This window comes from Pleurodeles waltl, chromosome 8 (genome assembly GCF_031143425.1).
Source record: "Pleurodeles waltl isolate 20211129_DDA chromosome 8, aPleWal1.hap1.20221129, whole genome shotgun sequence".
NCBI lineage: Eukaryota > Metazoa > Chordata > Amphibia > Caudata > Salamandridae > Pleurodeles > Pleurodeles waltl.
Window position 1 is genome coordinate 809,722,321 of NC_090447.1, and position 22,653 is coordinate 809,744,973.

Sequence of the window (22,653 nt, forward strand, 5' to 3'; positions counted from 1 at the left end):
AAAGTGGGAACATGTACCAGCTGATAAATGTTACATGAGGTAATAATCATACTTGTCTCTTTTTCAGATCATACTACAAGGTGGCTGTGTCCTGAGTGTACTCAGTGGAGTCTATTTGGTCGTGTCCGAGTGGGGTTGCGAGTGAACGAGGGCCCCCATCCCTGAAGAGATCGACCAACAGAGCCAATCGACACCTCTGTTGGAGTACGTGTGGATATACCTGGCACAAACTGTGCTTGACAGGTCAGACTTCTGCATGACGAGTATGAAAAGCACCACCGATGTCATTTCCACCTGCCTAGTTACCACTCCAACTCCGGCTCGTGTTTTGCTGCAAATATTTAACACCACTAACGCAGATAGGTGGTGGAGGAAAGCGATGTACTGACTCATCTGTCTCTTTAAAAGTATTGCCGGCTTTGCCAAGAAACAACTGATGATAAGTGGAACAGTCTAACTCATGTGATTACCTACCGCAGGTGATGTTTGTTATAATCTAACATGTGATATCAAAAAGATTGGAAAATGCGGTCAAATGCGCCTTGAAGCGTCAACAGCTATCAAAATATGTAAATATGTAAATAATAATATGTTCTGCAAGAATGTAGTGTCTGCTGCTAGTCATATCAAGCATGTTAAGTTACCTGTTGGATGGTTATTTTCTTGTGGTAATGTCACTAAGTTACCCATTGGATGGTTATTTTCTTGTGGTAATGTCACTTATACCCATATCCCAGCAAACATAACAGGAGGGCCGAGTGCTTTCACCTGGCTAGGCAATCAGAATTACATACTCGAAACACAAGGGAAACAGTTCAACTGTGTGACTCTGGAGTTCTGTTAGCCGAATATGTAAGCGTAAGTATTTCTATTTGTAGGAATCCCAGGATTAGCTGACTATAACAACTTGAGTTATTAATAAACTAGCATGTTTAATGGACAAAAATATTAATCACACATCTGTTGCTTTGGCAGAACTATTACTAGTTATGCAAGGAACCAGAAAAGCCGCTTTACAAAATAGAGCTGCAATTGATTATTTGCTTTTAAAACACGATCATGGATGCTCAGAATTTGAAGGAATGTGTTGTTTCAACTTGTCGGACCATTCTAAATCCATCCAGTCTCACATTGGAGCATTACACGAACTGGTAAAGGGAGTGAAAGAGGATGTAGACAAGAGCTGGTGGGTCTGGTTATTCAGCTGGATACCTGACTTTGGTCAGCTTCATTCTATTCTAGGCACAATAATTATGGTAATCTGTGTTATAATAATGCTATGTTGCTGTGAAGAAGGCATACCTAATCTAATATCCATGTTTCGAACTAAAAATATTTATTTCAAACCAGTATGTTATGAGAGTCAGTGGTCAAAGGGTGCAGTGTGATGCCATTTAGATTTGACCATCATGTCACCATCAACTCAGTTTTGTGCAAGTGATTCCATTTTGTACCCTACTGCAGTAGCAGGGCAGTGCAGGTGTTTTTCCTTCCAAAAATTGTTTTTCCCTTCACCAACGAAGAGTCGGACAGTACTGGAACATATTATGTGGGATGCGGACTTGATAATAGTTCACAAGGCTGAGACTGTTTTTACCACAGGAATGTATAAATCTGTCTTAGGACAAACATTGGGAGCCTGGTCAGCTTCTATGGGTGTTTTCGACGCAGAGGAAATACAGCCAGTGTTTAATTTCATAACGGAGGGAAGGGGGTTTCTAGAACCTTTTTCTTGAGGCTACCTGAGCGCCAAGATGAGGAGCCTTTGCACTCAGGTAGGAGCTTGCCTGTGAAGCAGATGCGCTGCCCAGGATCTGGTTTGTGATCCCTATCGGGTCTCTTTCCTGACTGATTTGAGGGCTCCCTCAGTCGCGCTGGTGAGGATGATGAATTCAACTCAATCGGTGAAGTATTTTTAAATCTTGATTATTTAGCTCATGTATACATGCTCTGTTAATGCACTGCACATTTCTTTTCAAGTCTTGACCACCTGATATATGCATTTATCTTTGTATATACATATGTTCTACTGCATTTTAGATATATGTTTATTCGTATAACCTTTATTTGATATTTGGGAAGTGCTTTGATAAATTCATTATTTGGACTAAGGGTGCGGAATTCTTTTGGCATCATGTCTTCTTAGTTTAAGGGAAAGCAATACACGTGGTCTGCCTGACTTTTCAGATTTGACCCGGTCTAGCGCAGACAGATAGTGCCAGTTTGCACTTTGTGCTTCTAAGCACTACAACTAAGTTTATTCTTAAAAAATTAATATCTCGTTCCTAGGCGCTGGTTCACCGATATGGAGGCCGTGGCGCTGCAGTTCTTGTGGCACGGCTTCCGCCCCGCCTGGCACTTCGTATCTGTCAAGGCGATGTTTTACGAGGGCGGTCTGGGGATGTCCAATCTTTACCTTTACCACCTGGCGATGTACCTGCAGGTGATTAACGACTGGCTGGGGGGGGTTGGTCGGACCCCGCCTATCAACTGGAGCTTCTGACATTGGGCTTCCCCGGTTTGCTTGGGATGTTATATGGTGACCCTTTACCGTGCAGGGTTCCGGAGGTGACGAGGGTGGTGCTGACGGGGTGGCGAGCAGCGCAGCGAGCATCGGGATGGTGGAACCGTCTCACCCAGCAAACTCCACTGTGGCAGGGTTCATGGCTGGGGGAGGTCTCGGTGCTTCGGGGGTTTCACAAGTGGGACCTCATTGGGATTTCGTTGCTTGGTGACGTCTGGGTGGGTGAGCATATGTGGTCCTTCCAGGAACTGCAGCAGCACTTTTCACTCAACAGGACCCAGTTCCATAAGTATCTACAACTCTGCCATGCACTGCAGGTACACATTCAAGGGGGAACGGCTCTCCCCGAGTTCAGCCCGATTGAGGCCAAGACAGTAATGGGACATCTGGGAAGAGGGGGAGTCTCACGTATATACCGCACGTTGACTGCTAGTACTTCGCAGTCGCTTGACAAGCTTCGAGAACGGTGGGAGCAATGGGTGGGTCCGATGGAGGACGAGGACTGGAGGGACACCCTGATGGCCCAGAGACTATTGACCATGTCTTCCCGTCTTAGAGGGTTGCAGACTTACTTTCTTCATGTGGCTTACCTCTCCCCCGAAAGGTTACACAGGGCGGGCCTTTGGTTGCAGGCTGACTGTCCTCGGTGTGCCGGCCCGAATGACGATTTTTTTTTTTCATATGGTTTGGGCATGCCCCTATATTGCGACTTACTGGCGAGCGGTGTTGGCAGAGATTTTCAGAGTCTTACAGGAGGGGATTGAGCCTGCCCCGTGCCAATCCTATTGGGGTGCTTGAGGGAGTGGGATCTAGCAGAGCGGATCGAGCCTTTGTGGGGATGGCTTGTTTGGTGGCCAAAAGGGACATTGCATCAAACTGAAGGGCGGAGACAGCTCCGACACTGGCGAAGTGGCCAAAAGGGGTTGACTTGTGCGCCTCCCAGGAAAAACTCGTCTACGAAGCAAGGGGATGTCCCACCAAGCATGGAAAAGTGTGGGGGAAATGGATGGGGTCCTGGGGGGATGGAGCCGTGTGTGAGTCCTCGGCATGAGAGGTGTGGTGCGCGATTAGAAATTCAGGGTGGTCATATGTTCGACGACCTTGCTATTACTTTATACCGGTGTAGTGCTCAGTCCGTGGAGCGCAATTGTGACCTGTTGTGTTTTGTGTTTGCTAATAAAACCAATGAAGCTGTGAAAAAAAAAAAAATCATATCTCGATTTCTACTTATTGGATTTTTGTTGTTTTGGTCTTGTTTTGTTCATTAAATTAAGATATATTTTTCTAACCAGATGTTATATCTTTTTGCATGGTGTTTTCAGTGTTTTACTGTTTGTAGCGTTGCACAGAAACTTAACTGATTGCCTCTTAAGTTAAGCATGACTGGAGGGGGGGCATGGCTGTACGCTGATGATGCAGGACACGTTTTGAGAGGCTCCCGGCCGGGCGCCGCCATCCTGCCATAAATAACTCCACTGGCCCTGTTTGACCCACAACTGAAGATCCCCCGAGTGGCTGGGGCCCATTGCAGCTGCAGTGATTGCTGCTGATTTTGGTGTATAATTTCTATGTTCGTCGGCTGATGCATCCCCTTTCAACATGGCTGCCTGCTTGTGTGCTCGGCGCAGGGCCGGTTGAGGGCAAGACAAGCACAGGAGACGCAGCCCTTCATGGCCCAGGGTTCGGACTCTGGTGAGGGAATGAGCAAGTTGGTGCTGACCTGCTGCGGCAGCATGTAGATGATCATGGCCTTGGCTTGCTGCGCAGCCCGACCCTGTTGCTGTCTGTGGGCGTAGGAACTGTGGGCCTATCGAGTGATTGCAAGTGCACTGGCGACCTGAAGCTGCAAATGGCCTGGCACCGGCCATGCCACCGGTGAGTACCCTGGGGCTAGGAGCGGTGCCCCCATTGGGCTGCCATGTGGGCCTTTCGTCCAGGAGCAGCCTCCCCGTGCTGAGAGCTGGTCCGGAACCCAGCTGGTGGAGTGACCTGCTACGGCCCACCTGCATTGTACACAGAGCATAGTGAACAGCTTGCTGAGGTATCCCTACCTGATACCTCCATTGTGATGTTCCTCCCACACACTCACTGTTGGACCTGAGGAGAAGGTAGGGAGTGAGCCCTCCCTCAGGAGGCTTGTTGGGGTATTATGGGCCCCCCTGGCGCTGGTGACCCAGGACACGGGCTTCTCCTGGATGGGGACCAGAAGGAGCAGACCTGATGGAGTCCTGGTTGGGCACAGGTGCTTTCAAGAACGACCCTATTGTATAACTGACAACTCTAAAAGCGAAGACAGGGGCCATGTTTTGAGTGATTGGACTTCCAGGCACTACAGTTATAGCGGCGTCCTCGTCAAAGGCTGGGGCTTGCTGTGCTGGACAGTGGGCTTCAGTGGTACTGGCACTGGAATCTGGGGCACCATTGCCACAGATCAGGGGGCCTCTTGCTTCAGTGTTTATTGAGCTACACATAAACGGGCTGTTACTGGGAAGGGGATTCCTACCAGCAACACTACTTACCTGCTGCGGGTGCAGAGGCACCCTTGTGGATGAAGTACTGCTTCATGGGTCTTGCTTACTGGCACACCCTTCCAACTCCAGGACTCCCAGTAGAGAGACTGGATCTTGAACTGGCTCTATGGTTGCCCTGTAAGGTGCTATTTCAGAACAGATATCTTTACCCTACCTGAGGACTGTTGGATCTCTGGATCATCCCACTGGGGGTGGCCAATTTGCTCCTGTCCCCATTTAGGCCTGTGCTCTGCTGCACATTGTAGTCTGTCTGAAGGTAGGTACCCCATGTGGGTGGGGGGGTACACAGACGATCTTGAGACTACCCCACCTGGGTTACACCCTTCTCTCACCTCAGCTCATCATGGGGACTACATTTATTTTCATTGTACTGGCATACACAGGGTGCCTGGTGTCTGCGGGGGTGTCCCTCACCCGGCTACCCCTTGCACTTATCTGGCACATTATGTGCTGCGCCCTGGAGTGGCTCGGCGTGGGTAGAACCTCTTGTGGACTTCGCCACCCAGTCCCATCTGAGCTGCTAAAGCCATGGGAAAAACAACAGAGAGGAAAAAAGACCTTACTGACCATTGCACCCCAAACCCTAGAGGGAGAGATCCCAGGAGCTATCGCATTCGTCCCCTCTGATGGACGCCAGTGGGGATGACTATCCTGGTCCTATACTGAACACAATCCTTCATATCTTCGCTGCATTAAGGGAGGCTCTTGAATTGAAAATAGATACACTGGTGACAGACCTGGGCCTGCTGCTGGACGACCAACGAAGGTTAGCTGAATGAGTCACAGTCACTGAACGTAACATAGAGGAACTGACTTTAGAAGTGTCTATAGTATAGACACTGCTGATTTCTATGCAAACGAGGATCAAGACCCTGGGATCTCGCACAGAAGATGCTGAAAACAGGGCTTATCATAACAACATCAGGATAATACGACTTCTGGAAGATACCAAAAGCTCAGCCTCCAACATAATTGACTTTCTGGGACTCCCTACCCAAGATCATGCCTGGTACCTCTGACGAAATTGTTTGAAAGAATAAATTCCATTTAACTTGATCAACTGTCTTTGAAAGTTCGTTATAGATCTATCCTTGTAACTGCAATATCCTTCTCCGTTTCCTACAGTTTAACCATGTCCTCCTTTACAGCGTCCTGTGAAAAGAGTTTATACCATATATTACATTTTGGGGATGGCTTAAGCGGCCCGGAAGTACCCTAACAGGCGGCACCTCCCATCCTTAGTTGCCTGTGTGGTGTATGCACACATTTGTTGTTATGAGACTGGTTTGGATGGGGAGTAGTTCACTTCTGGTCCTGGGGTAGGGCTGTTGGGGTCTGTATTTTAGGTTAAGGGGGAATTTTAGGGGTGCCACTGACTTCTGTTCCATTGCTCCAAGTGCATTGTTAACAGCTGTGTAGAGTTCCACTAATTCCGGTGCCAAAAGATCCCCATAGGAGGCAATAAAATTAAATTGGTAATCCATTTGCTTCAGGCACTTAACCATGTGCCACGGATTTGATGACAGCCATGATTTCATGAATCATAATGGCTCCACCTAAGGTATCAGCTGTGTCTGGGGAAAGCACTGGGAGAATGACAGGGTTGAGGAAGTTCTCAAACGAGTAGTGTGGTATCGCTGGTAAAGGGCATATACTGTCATGTAATACTCCCGTAATCTATTATTAATGGCTGTCTGTCCATATAAAGGATCTCCAGTCTTTGATTCTACTTCCAAATATCATAGTGTACCGAGCAGAGGGGTTGGGAAGCCATGCTAATAGGGTTCCAGCTTTATCCCGCTCCGCATGTGCGTGATGGTCAAACCAGCGTAATTTTTCAATATCCGTAGGTAGGAGCTCTCGTGCACTTGCGAATCATTAGATGTGCTGCTTCTAAAACCTGGGTGCCCACCCACCGTCTGTGCTTATGGCCCGCTGTCTATGCTCAACACGAACTATAAAATACTTAGGCCCATATTTATACTTTTATAGCGCTGCATTTGCGCCGCTTTTTAATGGAAAAGCGGTGCAAACTTACAAAATACAATTGTATTTTGTACGTTTGCGCCACTTTTGCGTAAAAAATTTACGCAAATGCGGCGCTAAAAAAATATAAATATGGGCCTTAGTCACATATTGGCGACCAGTCACCTACCACATATGTCCACCCTAATCCACACAGACCAAACCAGTTTAATTCCTGGACGTAACACCACAGCTAATATCTGAAGGCTTATCTCAATTTTGTATGATGACAATTTTGACAAACGCTTTTGATAGTAGGGATTTTCTTTATCAGGTCATGACGAGAACATAGTTGGACCTGGCTTTATTCAGTAGACAAAACTTCTCTATTCAGCCTCAACAGCACTGGTACGCACAGTCAGGACAATCTTGGATTCTTACCCTGTTGGACAGGGAACCTGCAAGAGTGTCCCCTCTCCCCATAGCTGCTTGCAATAGCAGTGGAACCACTGGCCTGCAGTGCGCGCATGGTCGGGCACTACAATGGCCTGAAAATACAGGGACAGACACACTATGCGGCATTATATGCAGATAATAGGCTGCTCTTCCTCTGAGATGTGGAGCTGGATTCCCCGAGAATGATAGGCCTTTTGGAGCGGGTTGGAAGGATCTCCAACCTCCATATTAATTGGCAGAAATCTCACTTATTCCCGGTTACCTAATACGCTATAACTGCCTGAGACCTTCATGGTCTGACCTGGAATGGTATCTGTTTGAAATTTTTGGGGATCCAAATATATCCTGCCCCCAAGACCTCCTGGACATGAACATTGGAGCCGCAATATGAGCGTTTCCCACTAGTGGGGGCAACTGCCACTGTTTGTCACAGGCAAAGTTGCAGTGGCTAAAATGGTGGCACTTCTGTGGTTACTTAATTTTTTTTTACCATCTTACCACTACTGATCCCCCGTTGAATGTTCAGTGAAATAGACTCCTTACTGATTAAATTATTTGGGGCGGTTGGGCAGATGCAGAATAGCACTGACAATGTTGCAAAGCCCTGTGGCTGAGGGGGGTCTGGCAGCACCTGACATGGAGACATATTTCCTTGGAGCACAACTGCATTGGCTCAGGAGATGGCTTTCTTGTAGCCTACACCCAAAGACTGGAGCCGCCACTGACCCCCCCCACCCCCCTCCCAGGAACATTTGAGAACTTCTGTCCATCCTCTTGGTTCCCCAGCGTCGCCTTTTTGATTCGTCTGCAGAGAAGCAGGTGATGCAGAGATGCTGGTGCTATTGTCTCTAGAAACCCCCCACTTGTGCTTTCTATTCACCTTATATACCATTGAGATGGCTTGAGCGATTGAGCCCGGGGGGGGGGGGGGGGGGGTGCAGGATGGTCTAGTGGGTGAGTGATGAAAGAAGTTATCCATGTTGGAGATCTCTACAGAGATGGTGTGTTACTCCCCTTTGAAGAATTTTCGGAAGAATTGGAGATACCGGACAGTTATTTCTTGTTACACCGCTCACAGATAGCTGTCATATGCAATCAGTGGTGCATAGGAGGCTCGAAACCTGAGATGTACCAGGGTTGCCAGCAGCTTTGTACTGCAACAGGGCAATTCAAAGCGATAACATGTCTATATCAGGCCAAACGTGCAGATGTTGTTGTACCCCTAAATGACCTAAAAGCTAAATAGGAAACTGATTCGTTACACCAGTTTACAGATGCTGACTGGGATGGGATACTGGCGAATACCCCTACTGTGTCACATAATTCCAGGTTTAAATTAGTCAACTTTTATTTCTTACACAGGGCCTACCTCACACAGGGTAAAGTTAATAGACTTTATTCTCTAGAAATAGTGTCCTACCCGAGATGTGGTGAAATTGGTGCTGAGATTTATCACATGTTCTTGACATGTCCTTCCTTGGCTGTTTCTGGGAGGCAATAATGCTCCATATTAATGAGGTAACCCTCTGGGCAATTCCCTTTACTCCCATTGATTGCATACTAGGGAGGGGGTTCCCTCGGCCTAACAATCAGAAAATCACCTCCCACTTTACAGAACTGGCATTGGTTCATGCTAAACGAGAAGTGGCAATGCACCGGAAGGCAGCTAAAGGACCTAGGCTTGATAAATGGAAGGAAAAGTTAGTCAAATGTGTGGGTTTGTAAGGCGCAGTACTACAGGGGGACCTGAAAAGAGGAGTTGGGAAAGTGGATAATGTACAAGCTTGGGAAAACCTTGTAAAAACCCTCATGGCCCCAAATGCGGACACAGACTCAGAGACAGACTAATCATCTAGCTCCTGTATATCCAAGGGAGAGTCTAGAGATGAACAGGGCTGACTAATAATGTAGATCAGGGTTATTCCAAGCAATGCCTACATGTAAGACAGTGCAGAGACCTCAGATGTTCTGTAGTTTATTTTTTTAGATGTGTAAGAATATGTGTGATAATGGAGCAATGGCAGGACAGAGGGGGTATCCAGGATTCTTTACATGTGGTTGACCACAATGGACATTGGATAAGCTCTGGAACTCGAGGTGCATTAATATGTAAATTGTAAGAACTCACAATGCATACAGATAACTACCAATATATAGTCATGCTAATGTACATGCCTGTTACATAATCTGATGAGCTGCAAATGTACTATGTGGTGTTGTGAAATAATAAAAAATTGTTTACAAAAAAAAAAAATGATACACCTGACTGCTCTGTGTCAAGCTACCAGGGGTGAGCACAGGTTAATTTGTGGTGTGCTTGCAACTTACACTGACTAGGATTGTGGTTCCTGCTTGGACGTGATGCATACATCTGCCAACTAGAAACCCAATTCCTAACACTGCAGATTCCTCACTTTAGATTTCTCACCTTTAGAATATCCTCTGCTAGGTAACTCTGTGTGGCTCCAAGTTGGCTTTGCCCAGAAGGGATATAGAGCACCTGCATATTAAGTGCACCCCTGCGTACTGATGTAAGTTCTGTTCCTTCTGTGCTTTCATACATGGATTAGGAGCTCTAACAGCTGAAAACAGATGTCTGTAATGGACCCACATGAGATGCGTCTATGGTGTTTGGGCTTAGGGCATGAATCCAAGTTGCTGTCATGCATCCAAAGGGACCATGAAACAAAATTGTATATTGATAAACATAGAAAGAAGTCATAGAGCTCACATAAGTCCAGCTCCAGACTGAGGGCGCATAAGAAGGCAAAGCAGAACTTGACCCGATCCCAACTGATCTTGCTCCCTATCCCTGATGGCGGAGCCTATTCCAAAATTGGCCCCAATGTGCTCCGAGTTCCTGGGCCATCGGAGACTCCTCAGTAGATCAGTGCCTTACGGAGGCCATGCTGCACAGAATTGTCACTCTTCCTCTGGCGTGCCTTTGGACCCCACGGATTTGAAAGGGCCCTGCCGCAGGTGGATCCATCCTCCGCTCAATATGAGTCCCTAAAACATGTCTCAACTTCTGCACGGTCTCAAGTGCTGGTTTCAGTTCTGACTCCAAAATATTCACCTTTAATCGCAGCTGGAGGGGGATCCAATTCCAACTCTATTGTCTGAGCTAATTTCATCACGGCTTAGACAGAAGTCGTGCTCCAACTACATCAAGTGCACTTGGTTCCTGTGCAGCCTGAAATAGTCACAATACCTCATCTGCCGCAGAGCTGTGCTCAGTGAGGTTAACATCTTTTGAATCCGATTCCAACCATAGTTTACCACCACCGGGAAATGACAGTGGTAATCATGGGGATGATTCCCCCCCATATTACGATGACAGAATAGACATGGGCTTAAAGTAGACCAGTGGGCTTGATACAGAGTTGGGCCGCAAATGGAAGAAATTGATTCCTTTGCTGTGGTGATTTGATGTGCTGCTGAGGTCCTGGACCTACAAATGCATTCTGATAAGATAAAACAAACTTCCTTACAGCATGTCTGCAGTCTCGGTCTGTTTCCTCTGAGCCCTTACTCCTATTCGCCAAAGCCCAAAACTGATACTCTAGTCGGCACTTGATCGAAGCCGTATTCTTGCCCCCCTGTGAATAGGCAGGTGGGCAGATGCCAGAGACCTGCTCTTGGGGACCCTCGCTTTCTTACGCATTCACCCTATCCTGAGAGTTTAGTGTCTGAGCACCACCAGCAAGGTGAATCGTTACTAATTTCCCACAATCTCACCAGGCAGAAAGTCAAAAAGGATTGAAACGTTAAGAAATTAATGTTCTGTATGGCCAGTCTAGCTTTGAGGTCGGTCAGACCGGTTTGCCTACTAACCTGATATATTCACACCCTCCGGGACATGGCTGATGAGATATTGCTGGCGGTCCCATAAGAATTTAGGGCATCTTTGGCTCAAACCATTCAGGATGTTAAGATGCAACAAATACGTCATTTGTGCTGGTCTAGGTACTTCTGATTGCTTGAGGTGAGCAGCTGGCACCAGTGTGGTGCTTGGTTGCGATGTGAAGATGGGATCCATGGATTTTCAGTTATGGTTATGCCTATTGAGGGATCTCTCCTATTTGGCAAAAACTCTGACTCAGTACGTTTAAAGAGCTGTTTGACAGTGTGTTCTTTTAGGCCTCTCAAACCATGCCTAGCAGTTCTCCCAACAGTTTTAGCCTTTCCAAGGCTACTTGAGAAGGTTGGCATACAGGCAGCACCAGGACCCTCCCAGAGCAGTCACCCCAGTCATTTTGTGTCCAAGGACAATGATCAGGTAGGCACCAAGCAGGTCACCAACGGCATCAGTCTTATGAGTCCCTTTCCTCTGCAACATCAACCTCCAGGCCACTTTATTTTTCCTTTAGCAGCACACAACTACCCTGTAGGAGGCAGGATCCAACACTTTTTCCAAGGGTGGCAATCCATCACATCTGACAGATGGGTCCTCCAGATGTTCATCAGGGCTATGCCCTTCCGTTCCTTTCCAACCCACCACAGCTTCCTCCAACATCAGAACGGTTCTCAGAGGAGTACCTTCTATCTTACTGCAAAAAGTGCAGACTACTTTCCAATGCTGCAATTGAGAGTGTTCTGTACTCTGAAATATGAGTGGGTTGTTACTTCTGCTATTTCCTGCTGTCAAAGAAGGTTGGAGGCCATCCATCCTATTTTGTATTTCCTGCAGAAAGACTGATTCAAAATCCACACACTGGACCAGGTTTTATCTGCCCTGAGTCCGGGCAACCTGATAGTGGCTTTAGACCTGCAAGACATATATTTTCATATGCCTGTCCTGCAGTCTCACAGATACTTGCGGTTCAGGGTCGTCCAGAAGCGTTTTCAGTTTGCCATGCTCCTCTCCGGCCTCACCAGCTTTCTTGGACTTTCACAAAAGTATTAGCGGTGGTTACCACCCATCTTTGGAAGCTAGGGGTACCTCTACCTCGACAACTTGCTGCTGAAGACGGCCTCTCCACAGTCAGCTGGGGACCAAGTCCAGTCTATGGTGAACCTGCTAGCATTGTTGGGTTTCTCAATAAACAAGCTGAAGTCGCCCCTGACTCCTTTACAGAGGCTTCCTTTTATAAGAGCTATCTTATACACAGTCCTGGACATTCTGGCTATGATCTAGATGTTCAGCCTGGGAATCGCAGTTCTAAGGCTTCTTCGGCTGCTAGCCTTCTGCTTGTCAACTATGCCACATTGCATATATGGGCTCTGCAGTTGAATCTTAAGTTTCAGTGTGCACATCTCGGAAACCTGTTGGATACCGTCCATATTTTGGAGGAGACTGTTCAAGATCTGCAGTGGTGGTTTCTCTATCACGATTGGGCCAGGAGCGTACCCCTCACCCTGCTCCACCCATATCTGATAGTGTCACAGATGCCTTAATAGATTGGGGAGGCCGTCTGGGGAAGAGGAGATTAGAGGACTCTGGTCTCTGGCAGAAACCCAGCTCCAAATAACTAATATCTCATTACCTATGTATACTCTAGTGCTAAACTATGATGTTCAAGTTAGATGTACCTGTTGGGGTCCCCTCCCCTGCTTTTGATGGCTCTCCCTCTGGCTAGGAATTTTCAGAAACTATGTGGATTACCTGTAATTAAATAAAAGCCTTGAACTTCCTGTACTGTCTATAAGTGCTCCCACTGTGATCCCAAATTAGTCCCTTGTCACCTCAATTAATCCTACCTAGATGTTCCTCGACGTTCAGTGGATATCTTGTGTGTTTCACCTTGATGCGATTTTTCAAAATGCTGACTCACTCGACTCATAGACATTTACATAGGCAACAGTAAAACAAACTCTCAGGGAATTAGATTTTCCAGATATTCATGAGTTTATCATTGTAATGTGCTAGTATTATGAGAAATGCAATTCAGTATTTAAATCACACTGAAAATATAGAGTTAAGATCAAAGATTACAGTTCACATTGTATTACTATGAAAACATAGGGTTAATCAATAGCTTCAACTTCATGAACAACCAACTTATCACTGTTACATTACAGCTTAATTTTGAGCATGGCAAAGACCAGAATGTTCAGCATCACCAGCAACAATTTGAAATAATGCAAATGCCACTTTAAACTCAGTGATAATAACCATATTCACAGTACATCGTATGGCTAACAACAATAGTAATGCCACATTACATTCTGCGATAAAAAACGTATTCACAGTGTTCATAATAATTGTTCAGGAGAAACTGCAAGCAACTACAATAGGCGTTATAGCATGACAAACACTAAACATCCCAATGACCATAAAAACCCAAAGATGTGCCTTTTTAGGCTCAGTGTATCCTGGAACATTTGCTTATCAAGTTTCAAATCAGCAAGTATCAAGTTTTAGCAATAGAGTTCTTAAATTGCACGTAGCGCGTTACCACCTTTTTAAGGGTTAATTCCCTTGGTCTCTTCTTCCAGAAGTGACCTCCAAGATGCTGGACAGAACAGAACATGAAGATCAAAAGCAGAGGAGCAAAGATTCCTTCTTTGCAGCCGGTGACCTTTACAGCAAGCAATTTTCCCTCAGGCCGGGTGCAGTTTAAGTACCTCCTGCATCCAGCCACACCCAGTCTGAATCACTGAATCATAGGGAGCCACACCCAGTCTGATTCATAAGGATGCTGGAGGCTTAAGCAAAAAGTGTTCCCAAACAAGCATTGGTCTCTAACAAGCATTAGTTCCAACAAGCATTGGTCTCTGCAAACAAGCATTGCTCTCTGTAAACAAGCATTGGTACCTGCAAAGGCAAATGATCAACTCAGAAGCTTTTTACTGGGGCATATCCAGGTTTGCAGGCTGGACATCTGCAAAAGCTCTCTCTAGGAGATTCATTCCATCATAAATTGAGCACATGACTCCTGTACGCCTTTCTATCTTTGCCTCTCCTGCCTCTAATTCTGAAAAAGATTATGAAGGACTGTCCCAAGTCATTCTAGTGACTCAGAATTGGATCAGGAGAGTGTGATACCTGGTACGTCTGGCAAAGTTGTGAGTACCTGTCCACCGACCAGGCTACTTTTTTGGGAGGATCTTCTGTCACAGCTGTAGGTCAGTGTTGTGTATCCAAACCTGCCCAAACTACACCTCCATGTATGGAGATTGAGCAGCAACAGCTGACTGCGTTCACTCTACCACCTGAGGTTGTGGATTGCATACTTGCCCGCAGGTATCCCTCTACAAAGTCTGTTTATGCTGGGGCAAATGTGTGGCCTGATTTGGAGTCCACAAGACAATCCCCTCGTAATCCAAAATGTTGTATGTTTTGATGTTTTTTTGCCTTTTGGGTTCTCAAGGTCCTGCAGTGATCCCTATTGATGGAGATTTGTCTGCATTTTTGCGTTTCCAAGAGCTACTGTCCTTGTTTAATTAATCTATTGTGATGCTGTTTCTTAATGGTTTGATGCACAAATTCTCTCCCAAGCTGTCTATAATGCCACAGGGGGACCTTATTTCCTCTTGTGTACTTCTTCGTAGCTGATGCACAGCTGCTTTTTGGGTCTTCTGACTTTCACAACTGTCTTCCTTTTTGCGATCACATCAGCACATTACATGGATGAAATTCAGGGTCTATTGGTACAACTGCTGCACACCACCTTTTTTCCAGACATGCTGGTCCTGAGGACTGGAGCGGCCTTCTTGATGAAAGTTGTGACTCCGTTTGTGGTTGGGCACTCTCCCAGGCATTCTTTCCAACACCTCACCCCTCGAAAGAGTAGGAGACACTCCATTGACTGGACTCTGAAATTGCTTTGAGTTTTTACATTTACTACGCCAAAGGCTATTGAGTGCAAGATCATTTGTTTTGTGTGGTTCATTAGAACCAAGAAAGGTAAGCTGATACAGAAAAGTGCTTTGTCTAGATGGATGGTCCTCTGCATTAAAATCTACCACACAGTGCCCAAAAAGCAACCTCTGAAAGGTCTGGGATCCCATTCACCAGTGCTAAGGCTATCACCACTTGGTTGGCACGGAATGCTTGTCCTGGACATCTGTCAGGCCACAATGTAAGTGTTGGTGCACATGTTCAAGAAATACTACTGCCTTGACAACCAGGTCTGAAGCACAAGGTATTTTTGCTGTTTGGTCCTGGAAGAGTTTTTTAGTGTGAATCTACTCCCCGTAACTTCCACCTTAGGGGGACTGCTTTGGTATCTCTATCTCTTCTAAAGGTGAGAAATCAAGTTACCTTTTTCTGATGTATATGCCCTGCTCTGTCACCTCCCCCATTCTGTGGAGTGACCTCTTTTTACTGTTTAAAAATGTCCCATATTAGACAACTACAAAGAGGTGCCAACAATTAGTTTCATGCTCTGTGTCTGAGTGCATGGATAAAGTCAAACAAGAAACTAATGTCAGTGCTCAGTAGTGGCGGCTATATGTGGGTCTGCTCCATCACTTTTGGAGCGGAACAAGGCCAAGGCTGAGCTACATGGTGCACTCCTGAGAAACTTTCCGGATCCAGTTTGGTACCCATGAGTATTCTAAAGGTGTGGGATCTGTGGTTAGATAGAGTATTCACCAGAAAGAGCTTTACTTGAGGGTAAGTAACTTGTTTTTCACAACTTCGTAATTGGTGTCACTATTCTCTCACCAGAGTTGTAACATCCTCATATTCCTTCAAATACTCTCTCCAAGCATCTTCAATTTCTTGTGATTTTAACTATTAGCCAGGATAGCAGATTGTGATGCTTTGGCAGTGCTTCTTAGGAATTAGTCACACTCTAATTAGGGATTGCACTTTTCATATTTATTCTTCTCAAGATATTTTAACATAAACATCAGATGAAGATTAATGCTTGTTCTTTTTCTTCTCTCTTCTTCGTTCCAAGGAGGAGGTCATTCCGACGTTCCCTCGAGAGAAGCACAGTAAGTATTAATTACGTATTAATGAGTAGTCTGATACTATCACTGTAAACACCATGAATGTGCACTGAAACTCAAAGGGGTGGAATGGGGGGAAAAAGAAAGGTTTCTTGCCCTTTTAGGTATGGAAGGAAAAAGAAGAATATAAAGAAACTTAAATGTTTCCCCAGTAGAGTAGTAATACTTATACTCAGCCCCTTCCCCAAAATGCAAGACAGCCAACCCCCCCTCTCCCACCAACCTCGTGATTTCTTTTTGTTAGAACTACTGGGGCTGTTTCATAGCCGCAAGCCTCTTTCCCAGTCCCTGCACCCGGCCACCCACCTGACGGAGCCACGCTCCTCCAGAAAAGCAGCTCCATGGCAAATGGCTTCCTGCTCTGGGTCACAGCAAACGGGGCGGTTCCCACCGTCTTCCTCAACGCCAGTCGAACCCCGAAGATGTCCGAGTGTCTGTACTTCTTCCTGTCGATCAGCACTGATCTCTCCTGGCTCCGCCTCCGGTTGCCACTGGGAAGATGCTGCCTCCAAGTCTGGCCCCTCTTTTCTTCCTGACGCCAGGTGCAGTACCCGGAAGTTATTCTCTAACCGCTCCTCCTCTTTGGAATGTAAACTTCCCTTAAAGGGATGGTATCCATCCTGCAGGGGATAAGAGGGACGTATTGAGATCTCATTCTCCTGGTGATTTGGCAGTCGCTGACAGAGATTTAAGAAGTTTCCAAAGAACCAATCAATATGTACCTATGATAAGGCGATATCTTTGCACATGGCACCTTCCTTCAAACAAAGAGCACAGCAGAGGCAAAAAGACAGTAGTCACAACCAGCAGTGTGCCTTGAGATTCTCCTCCCTTGAGTTTGTGCGCACGTGTGTATCTATGTCTGTCTGTGTGTGTGTGTGTATATATATATATATATGTGTGTGTGTATATATATATATGTGTGTGTACATATATGTATGTGTATATATATATTTCTTTTTGTTGTTTCACTGAACAAACTAAAGGTTACAGGAATGTTATAGTTGTGTTCTGAATTTACTCGCACAAAACCTTAGAAATTCAGCAGTTAAAGTCAGAGTTATTTCAAATAACTATAACTCACGCCCAAAGGTAACTGCAACTCTGGCCTCGCCATGCATAGTTTTCTGATCAATAATGATGTTGTAGATGTTGCAGTGATAATATAAAGATGCCATCGAAAGTGTCATCAGTGATATAAAATGTGTAGTAATTAGCTGCGCGTGGCGAAGGTGCTAGTTATAGTTACCTTAGGGCGCGAGTCCGCGAATTGGATGAAAAAGAATATAATTGGGCAATTGTTGCCCACGAGGAACCCTCTATTTGTCGTAGGGGGTCAGGATACCTGTATCTTGACCCCTTATGTGTCTTTTGTCTCTTCTTTTCCTACCCCCAAGCTGATGTGACAAACAGAATGGTGGCCACAACTTTTCTGTCAGGTTGAGGCCAGACAGTCAGATTCTTCTTGTGGCTTGTGGACCTGCGGATCGACCAGCGGAGGATCGACGTCCTTATATATCTATATCTTTTGGCCTAAATTACTCCAAAACTATTGAATGGATTTACACCAAATCAAATAAATGTGACATGCGCAACAGAATCGGCCTTTGTGCCAAATATGATGTAATTCTGTTCAGTGGTTCATGCTGTAGCTGTGTCTAAATGTCCGATGGAAAAATGAATGGGGAAAACGTGTTTTGGGACTCCCCTTTGTTCTCATCCCCTGCTTGACAGATCACCCCAAGACTTTCAAGACAGAAGCTGAACTTAGCAAAGTGTACGTTTTAAAAATTGAGTGAAGATTCATCAAACTATGCCAAAGTTATTAGCAGAACAAAAATCGCTTTTTCTATAGAAACTACTAGGTCCTAACTATAACTACCTAGTGACGACTGCCACTAGGTTTTATATATATATATATATATATATATATATATATATATATATATATATATACACACTTAAAAAACCAAAGGATACAGAGACTTTATAATTAGGTTCTTAATTTAATCGCTCAAAAACAGAGAAATTCAGCAGTTGTAGTTACAGTTATTTCACGTAACTATAACTCGCGGTCTAAGGTAACTATAATTTGCACCCTTGCCATGCACTGTTAAATACCTCGGATATTACAGCACTCATGACAACTTTTATAATGTCAGTAAAAATATTATGACACATCAGAAGTCAAATTATTGAAGACAAAAACGTGCATGGCAGGGGCGTGAGTGAGTATGTGGGTATTTGAGGTGTATACAATGTTAAGGAATCACGCTACTGAATTTGAAAGTGAGGTAATTCCCGAAAACAAAATTGTTGCACTGGAATTTTTGTTACATTGGTGTTCTGTGAGATTTGCTTTTGGAATATATGTGTTTACAAAATGTGTTGGTGCTTTCACACAATGAATAAGGCATATGAATGATTTTTCCTGTTTTCGCTTGGCAGTCATTCAGTGACATAAGGGGATTGAATTTATAATTTTGTATCATGTACTTTTTTCGTTCAGTTTATTATAATGTTGAGATTATTCTTTTGAGCAATATTAATTTGATAAATATAATGCGTTGATGGTGGAACAGCACATGGGTGCTTCAGTTGGTAAATGAAAGACCACTTGGCCATGTTTAATGTTTATTGATGACATGAACAAAACCAGCAAAATGAATTTCGTTATGTTATATACTGATAAAAGCGTTTCATGCATTAAGGGTATCATGGATACATGTTTGCATTGGCAGTTGATACTAGTAGTAAAACACAATGAGAGCACGTAGAAGTTCAAGTCGGGTTCAACTCCTTTATTGTCATGTGAGAGCATCCATTCTTTCCATGTTCAAAAACACCAACAGCCAACACATATTTCATCACACCTCGTGACTTTTTCAGACTGCAAAGTCCATAATAACAAAATAGTAAACAACTATGCAGGCAATCAGGCAGGGAGAAACTTTTGTACTCCCACCCAGAGGGAAGATTTCTGCTATTGTGGGATTGCAGAAGAGACTTCCCTGTTTGTGCTCTCGCGTTCAGGGAAAAGACGGTGTCCTGGGAGACAGGGTCACCAGGACACCATGACGGAGGCGGCCCCGGGGGATGGGGTCCTTGGGTTCATAACATGGCTTGCGGAGGGGAACCTCATGCCCCCCTCACCTCAATTTAATACATGGCCTGGGGGAATGAGGTCCACCCATAAGTTTTATCTCTGCCCCTAGGGGGTGGGGTACCTGGATCCTGGAAATACCCCCGGGAGGGGAGACGCAAGCCCCTCCACCTTTTTAATAAATCAGCTTGAGGTGATGGGGCCCGGGGGCTGGGAAATAGCCCATAGAGGAGGTCATGCATGCCCCTTTCCCCTTTTTTTTAATGAATCAGCCCCTGAGACCTGAAAACGGACCAGGAAAGGGGGCAGCACGCTCTCCACACATTTTTTATATGTTGTGCCACCCCCCATGGGCCCTGGCCTGCCATTATGTTTTTTTTTAACAGCATGTTTTTTTATTTGATTGTGGATCCACGGATCCTCTGTAAATTTGCTGTAAAATCTTTTGTTTATAAAGTGTTTTTGGCCCCTACTGCGACCCCCTTCACCCAACTAGGCCTAGTGATACCCTGCCCCATTATGTTTTTTTTTAACCTTCTTTTCGGACAGGGGACTGAGTCCCCAAGTTCTAAAACTGCTGTCATCACATTTTGTTGATCTTGTGGCAGCCAATTAGATCTTTTCCCTGAATCTGTGGGCTCTGCGGATCCTTCACGGCTTGAAATATCTTATTTATTAACTATAATTTCTCAGAACCTACTGAACTGAATTACATTAAATGACAAAAAGCATGCATTCTGAACCAGGATCTTGTTTTCTGCAAATTTTGGTGTAATTCCATTTGGCCATTTTGGCTGTAGCTTTGTCTAAATTTCTTACAGAGAAACCATGGTTTGAGACCCCCTTTTCTCTCAGCCTCTGCTTGACGGATTTCACCGAAACTTTCCAAAGTAGCAGAGGTGAACAATATTTTTTTTCATACATTTTTGGCAAGGTTCGTTTAACAGCACCACAGTTATAAGCAAATCAAAAAATGCGTTTGCTATGGAAACGTGGTACAAACTGTAACTATCCAGTGGTGACCCCATATATATTTGTAGTGGTGTGCGAGGTCGTCATGGTCACAGACTGTGCTCTTTGGAGATCCAAGTCATGTTGGAAAGAATCACAGATGGAAGCTTTTCCTCTCTGAGAACAGAGATATGATGAGAGGACTCTGAAAGAAGCCATGAAGAAAACAAAACAGGTGGGTTATAAAGGGGCGGGTGAATGAAGAAGTAGGTGACTGTAAGCAACCTGTTGTAGCCAGATGCATTTTCAAAGAAAACTAAAAACGCAAAAATAATTGATTAAATAGAAGATTCTATGTCAGGATCGTAGGCAAGGATCATGCTGTACTTTATTCACTTTATTTTTACAGTAGACATATTAATGAAATATATAAATCAGGACTTCATTTTCCATGAACCATTGGGAAAAAAATAAATCAAAACAGTTCAGCGAATCCATGGACAGGAACCCTCTTCACAGCCTCTTGTCGCCCTTGCTGCCTTCTCTTTTTTCCCAGCTCCAGCAGCCTAAGCTAAGTGCCGCCAGCCTGTGGGCCACCTTTGCTTGGTGCTTTTTATGTGCATTATTAACTATACTAACAGTGTTTCTGTTACAGCGCGGCCGCTAGAACGCACTATCGCTCATTCACTGCTTATTCTAAGGTCAATTTCACGTTGCTGTGAGAGGCTGTAGGAAAGCACCATTCTTGGCATGGTTAGCCTCCCTCTTTTTGCCTGGTACCTGATGTAATTTTGACTGAAAGTGCGCTAGGGTTCTGCTAGCCAGGTCCCCAGTGCCAGATCTCTTTCCCCAAAACTGCACAGTTGTTTCCCCAATTGGCAAAACCTTTAGCACCCTCTGTACGTCCCTCGTAAATGGTAACACTAGTACCTAGGGCCTGTGGTACTAAAGAGGGTTCTTAAGGGCTGCAGCACAAATTGTGCCTCTCTAAGGGACCCCTCACCAAGCACATGACAGGCTGCCATTGTAGGCTGTGTGTCTTGGTGCAGACCAAAGTGAAAACATGACATGGTACACAGCCTTAGTGCCCTGTCCCCTAACACTGCGTGCAATATGTGTAAGTCACCCCTCTAGCATGTTTTACATTCCTAAGGCAGGGTGCATTATACATGTGAGGGCGTATCTGCACAAGCAGATATGCCCCTGCTATGTCTTTGTCGATTCTCAGAGATAGTAAGTGACCAGGGAAGCCCTTTTAAATGCATGTGCTGGACACTGGTCACTACGAGTTGTCAAGCTACATGATGGCTTCACTGAAGATAGGGATGTTTGGTATCAAACATCTTGTATTGGTGAACCCACAGTGATGCAAGTGTTGGACTTACCAGTACATGCACCTAGTGGGAACCTTAGAGGTGCCCCCTGAAAACCTACAAACTACTAGTGTGTTGACTGACTGGTCCTGACCAGTTCAGCCACATTTCTGACCCCCTAAGGTGAGAGCCTGCGCTCTCGTGGCCAGAGACAAAAGCCTGCACTGGGCAGTCGGTGTTGACACTTCCTCCAGGCAGGATGGACATTTCAGGGGGGGAAGCTTCAAAGGCCTAGCCGCCTTCGTAATGTGCCCAGGTCTCTCCAAATGGCAAAGATGGCCAACCTCCCTGTCCTGGCCGCACTTTTTTTGCGGCAGGACAGGTGGGAAAATGAGTCAGATTATGAGGTTTGCCCACTTCATGTCAGTCCCACCCGTAAGGTGGACGAGCTGAAGTGGACACCACTTCTGAAATTCTTCCATCTTGTTTTGGGTGGAATTAGACCTCTAGGGTCAGGGACACATGCTGTGCAGTCCTCAGACCACTGGAGGGCGCCACATGCAGCCTCCGACTTGCATTTAGCGCGTCTGTGCTCCAGAATGCTGCACTCACTCAGCAAACTTCAGAGGAGCAGTGCGGCTGGCTGGGAGCCCACAGATAATAAATACTTTGTGCCCCAATCGCCTGGAAGCCAGAACACCATGATGGGGCCCATATTATTGGCCTGATTGGCTTAAGAGCTTATGCTCAGTGACATTACTTCAGGAGCTCATGCTCAATACAGTTGACTGTTGGACACCACCCCAGATGAGATATCTGCCCAGACCAAACATAGTGGGTGAGTGGCCTTGGGCTTGGAACCCTAGAGCGACCTGCAGGCTATATACATAAATTGGTTAACCCCCAATA

The 22,653-nt window shown here is 45.4% G+C and overlaps 1 protein-coding gene across 3 annotated transcripts in view; it reads left to right on the forward strand.

Moving 5' to 3' along the window:
• The window catches only part of GGACT (gamma-glutamylamine cyclotransferase), a 355,212-nt gene that overhangs the window by 91,628 nt on the left and 240,931 nt on the right, over nucleotides 1-22,653 (forward strand). Inside the window, exons 1-2 of one of the 3 annotated variants that reach the window (XM_069205067.1) lie at nucleotides 109-243; nucleotides 16,326-16,362. The gene's annotated coding sequence lies outside the window, so the exon portion shown is untranslated. Of the gene's footprint in view, nucleotides 1-108; nucleotides 244-371; nucleotides 480-16,325; nucleotides 16,363-22,653 lie in introns of those variants that run through there. The other 2 variants (XM_069205068.1, XM_069205069.1) reach the window with 2 other exon arrangements.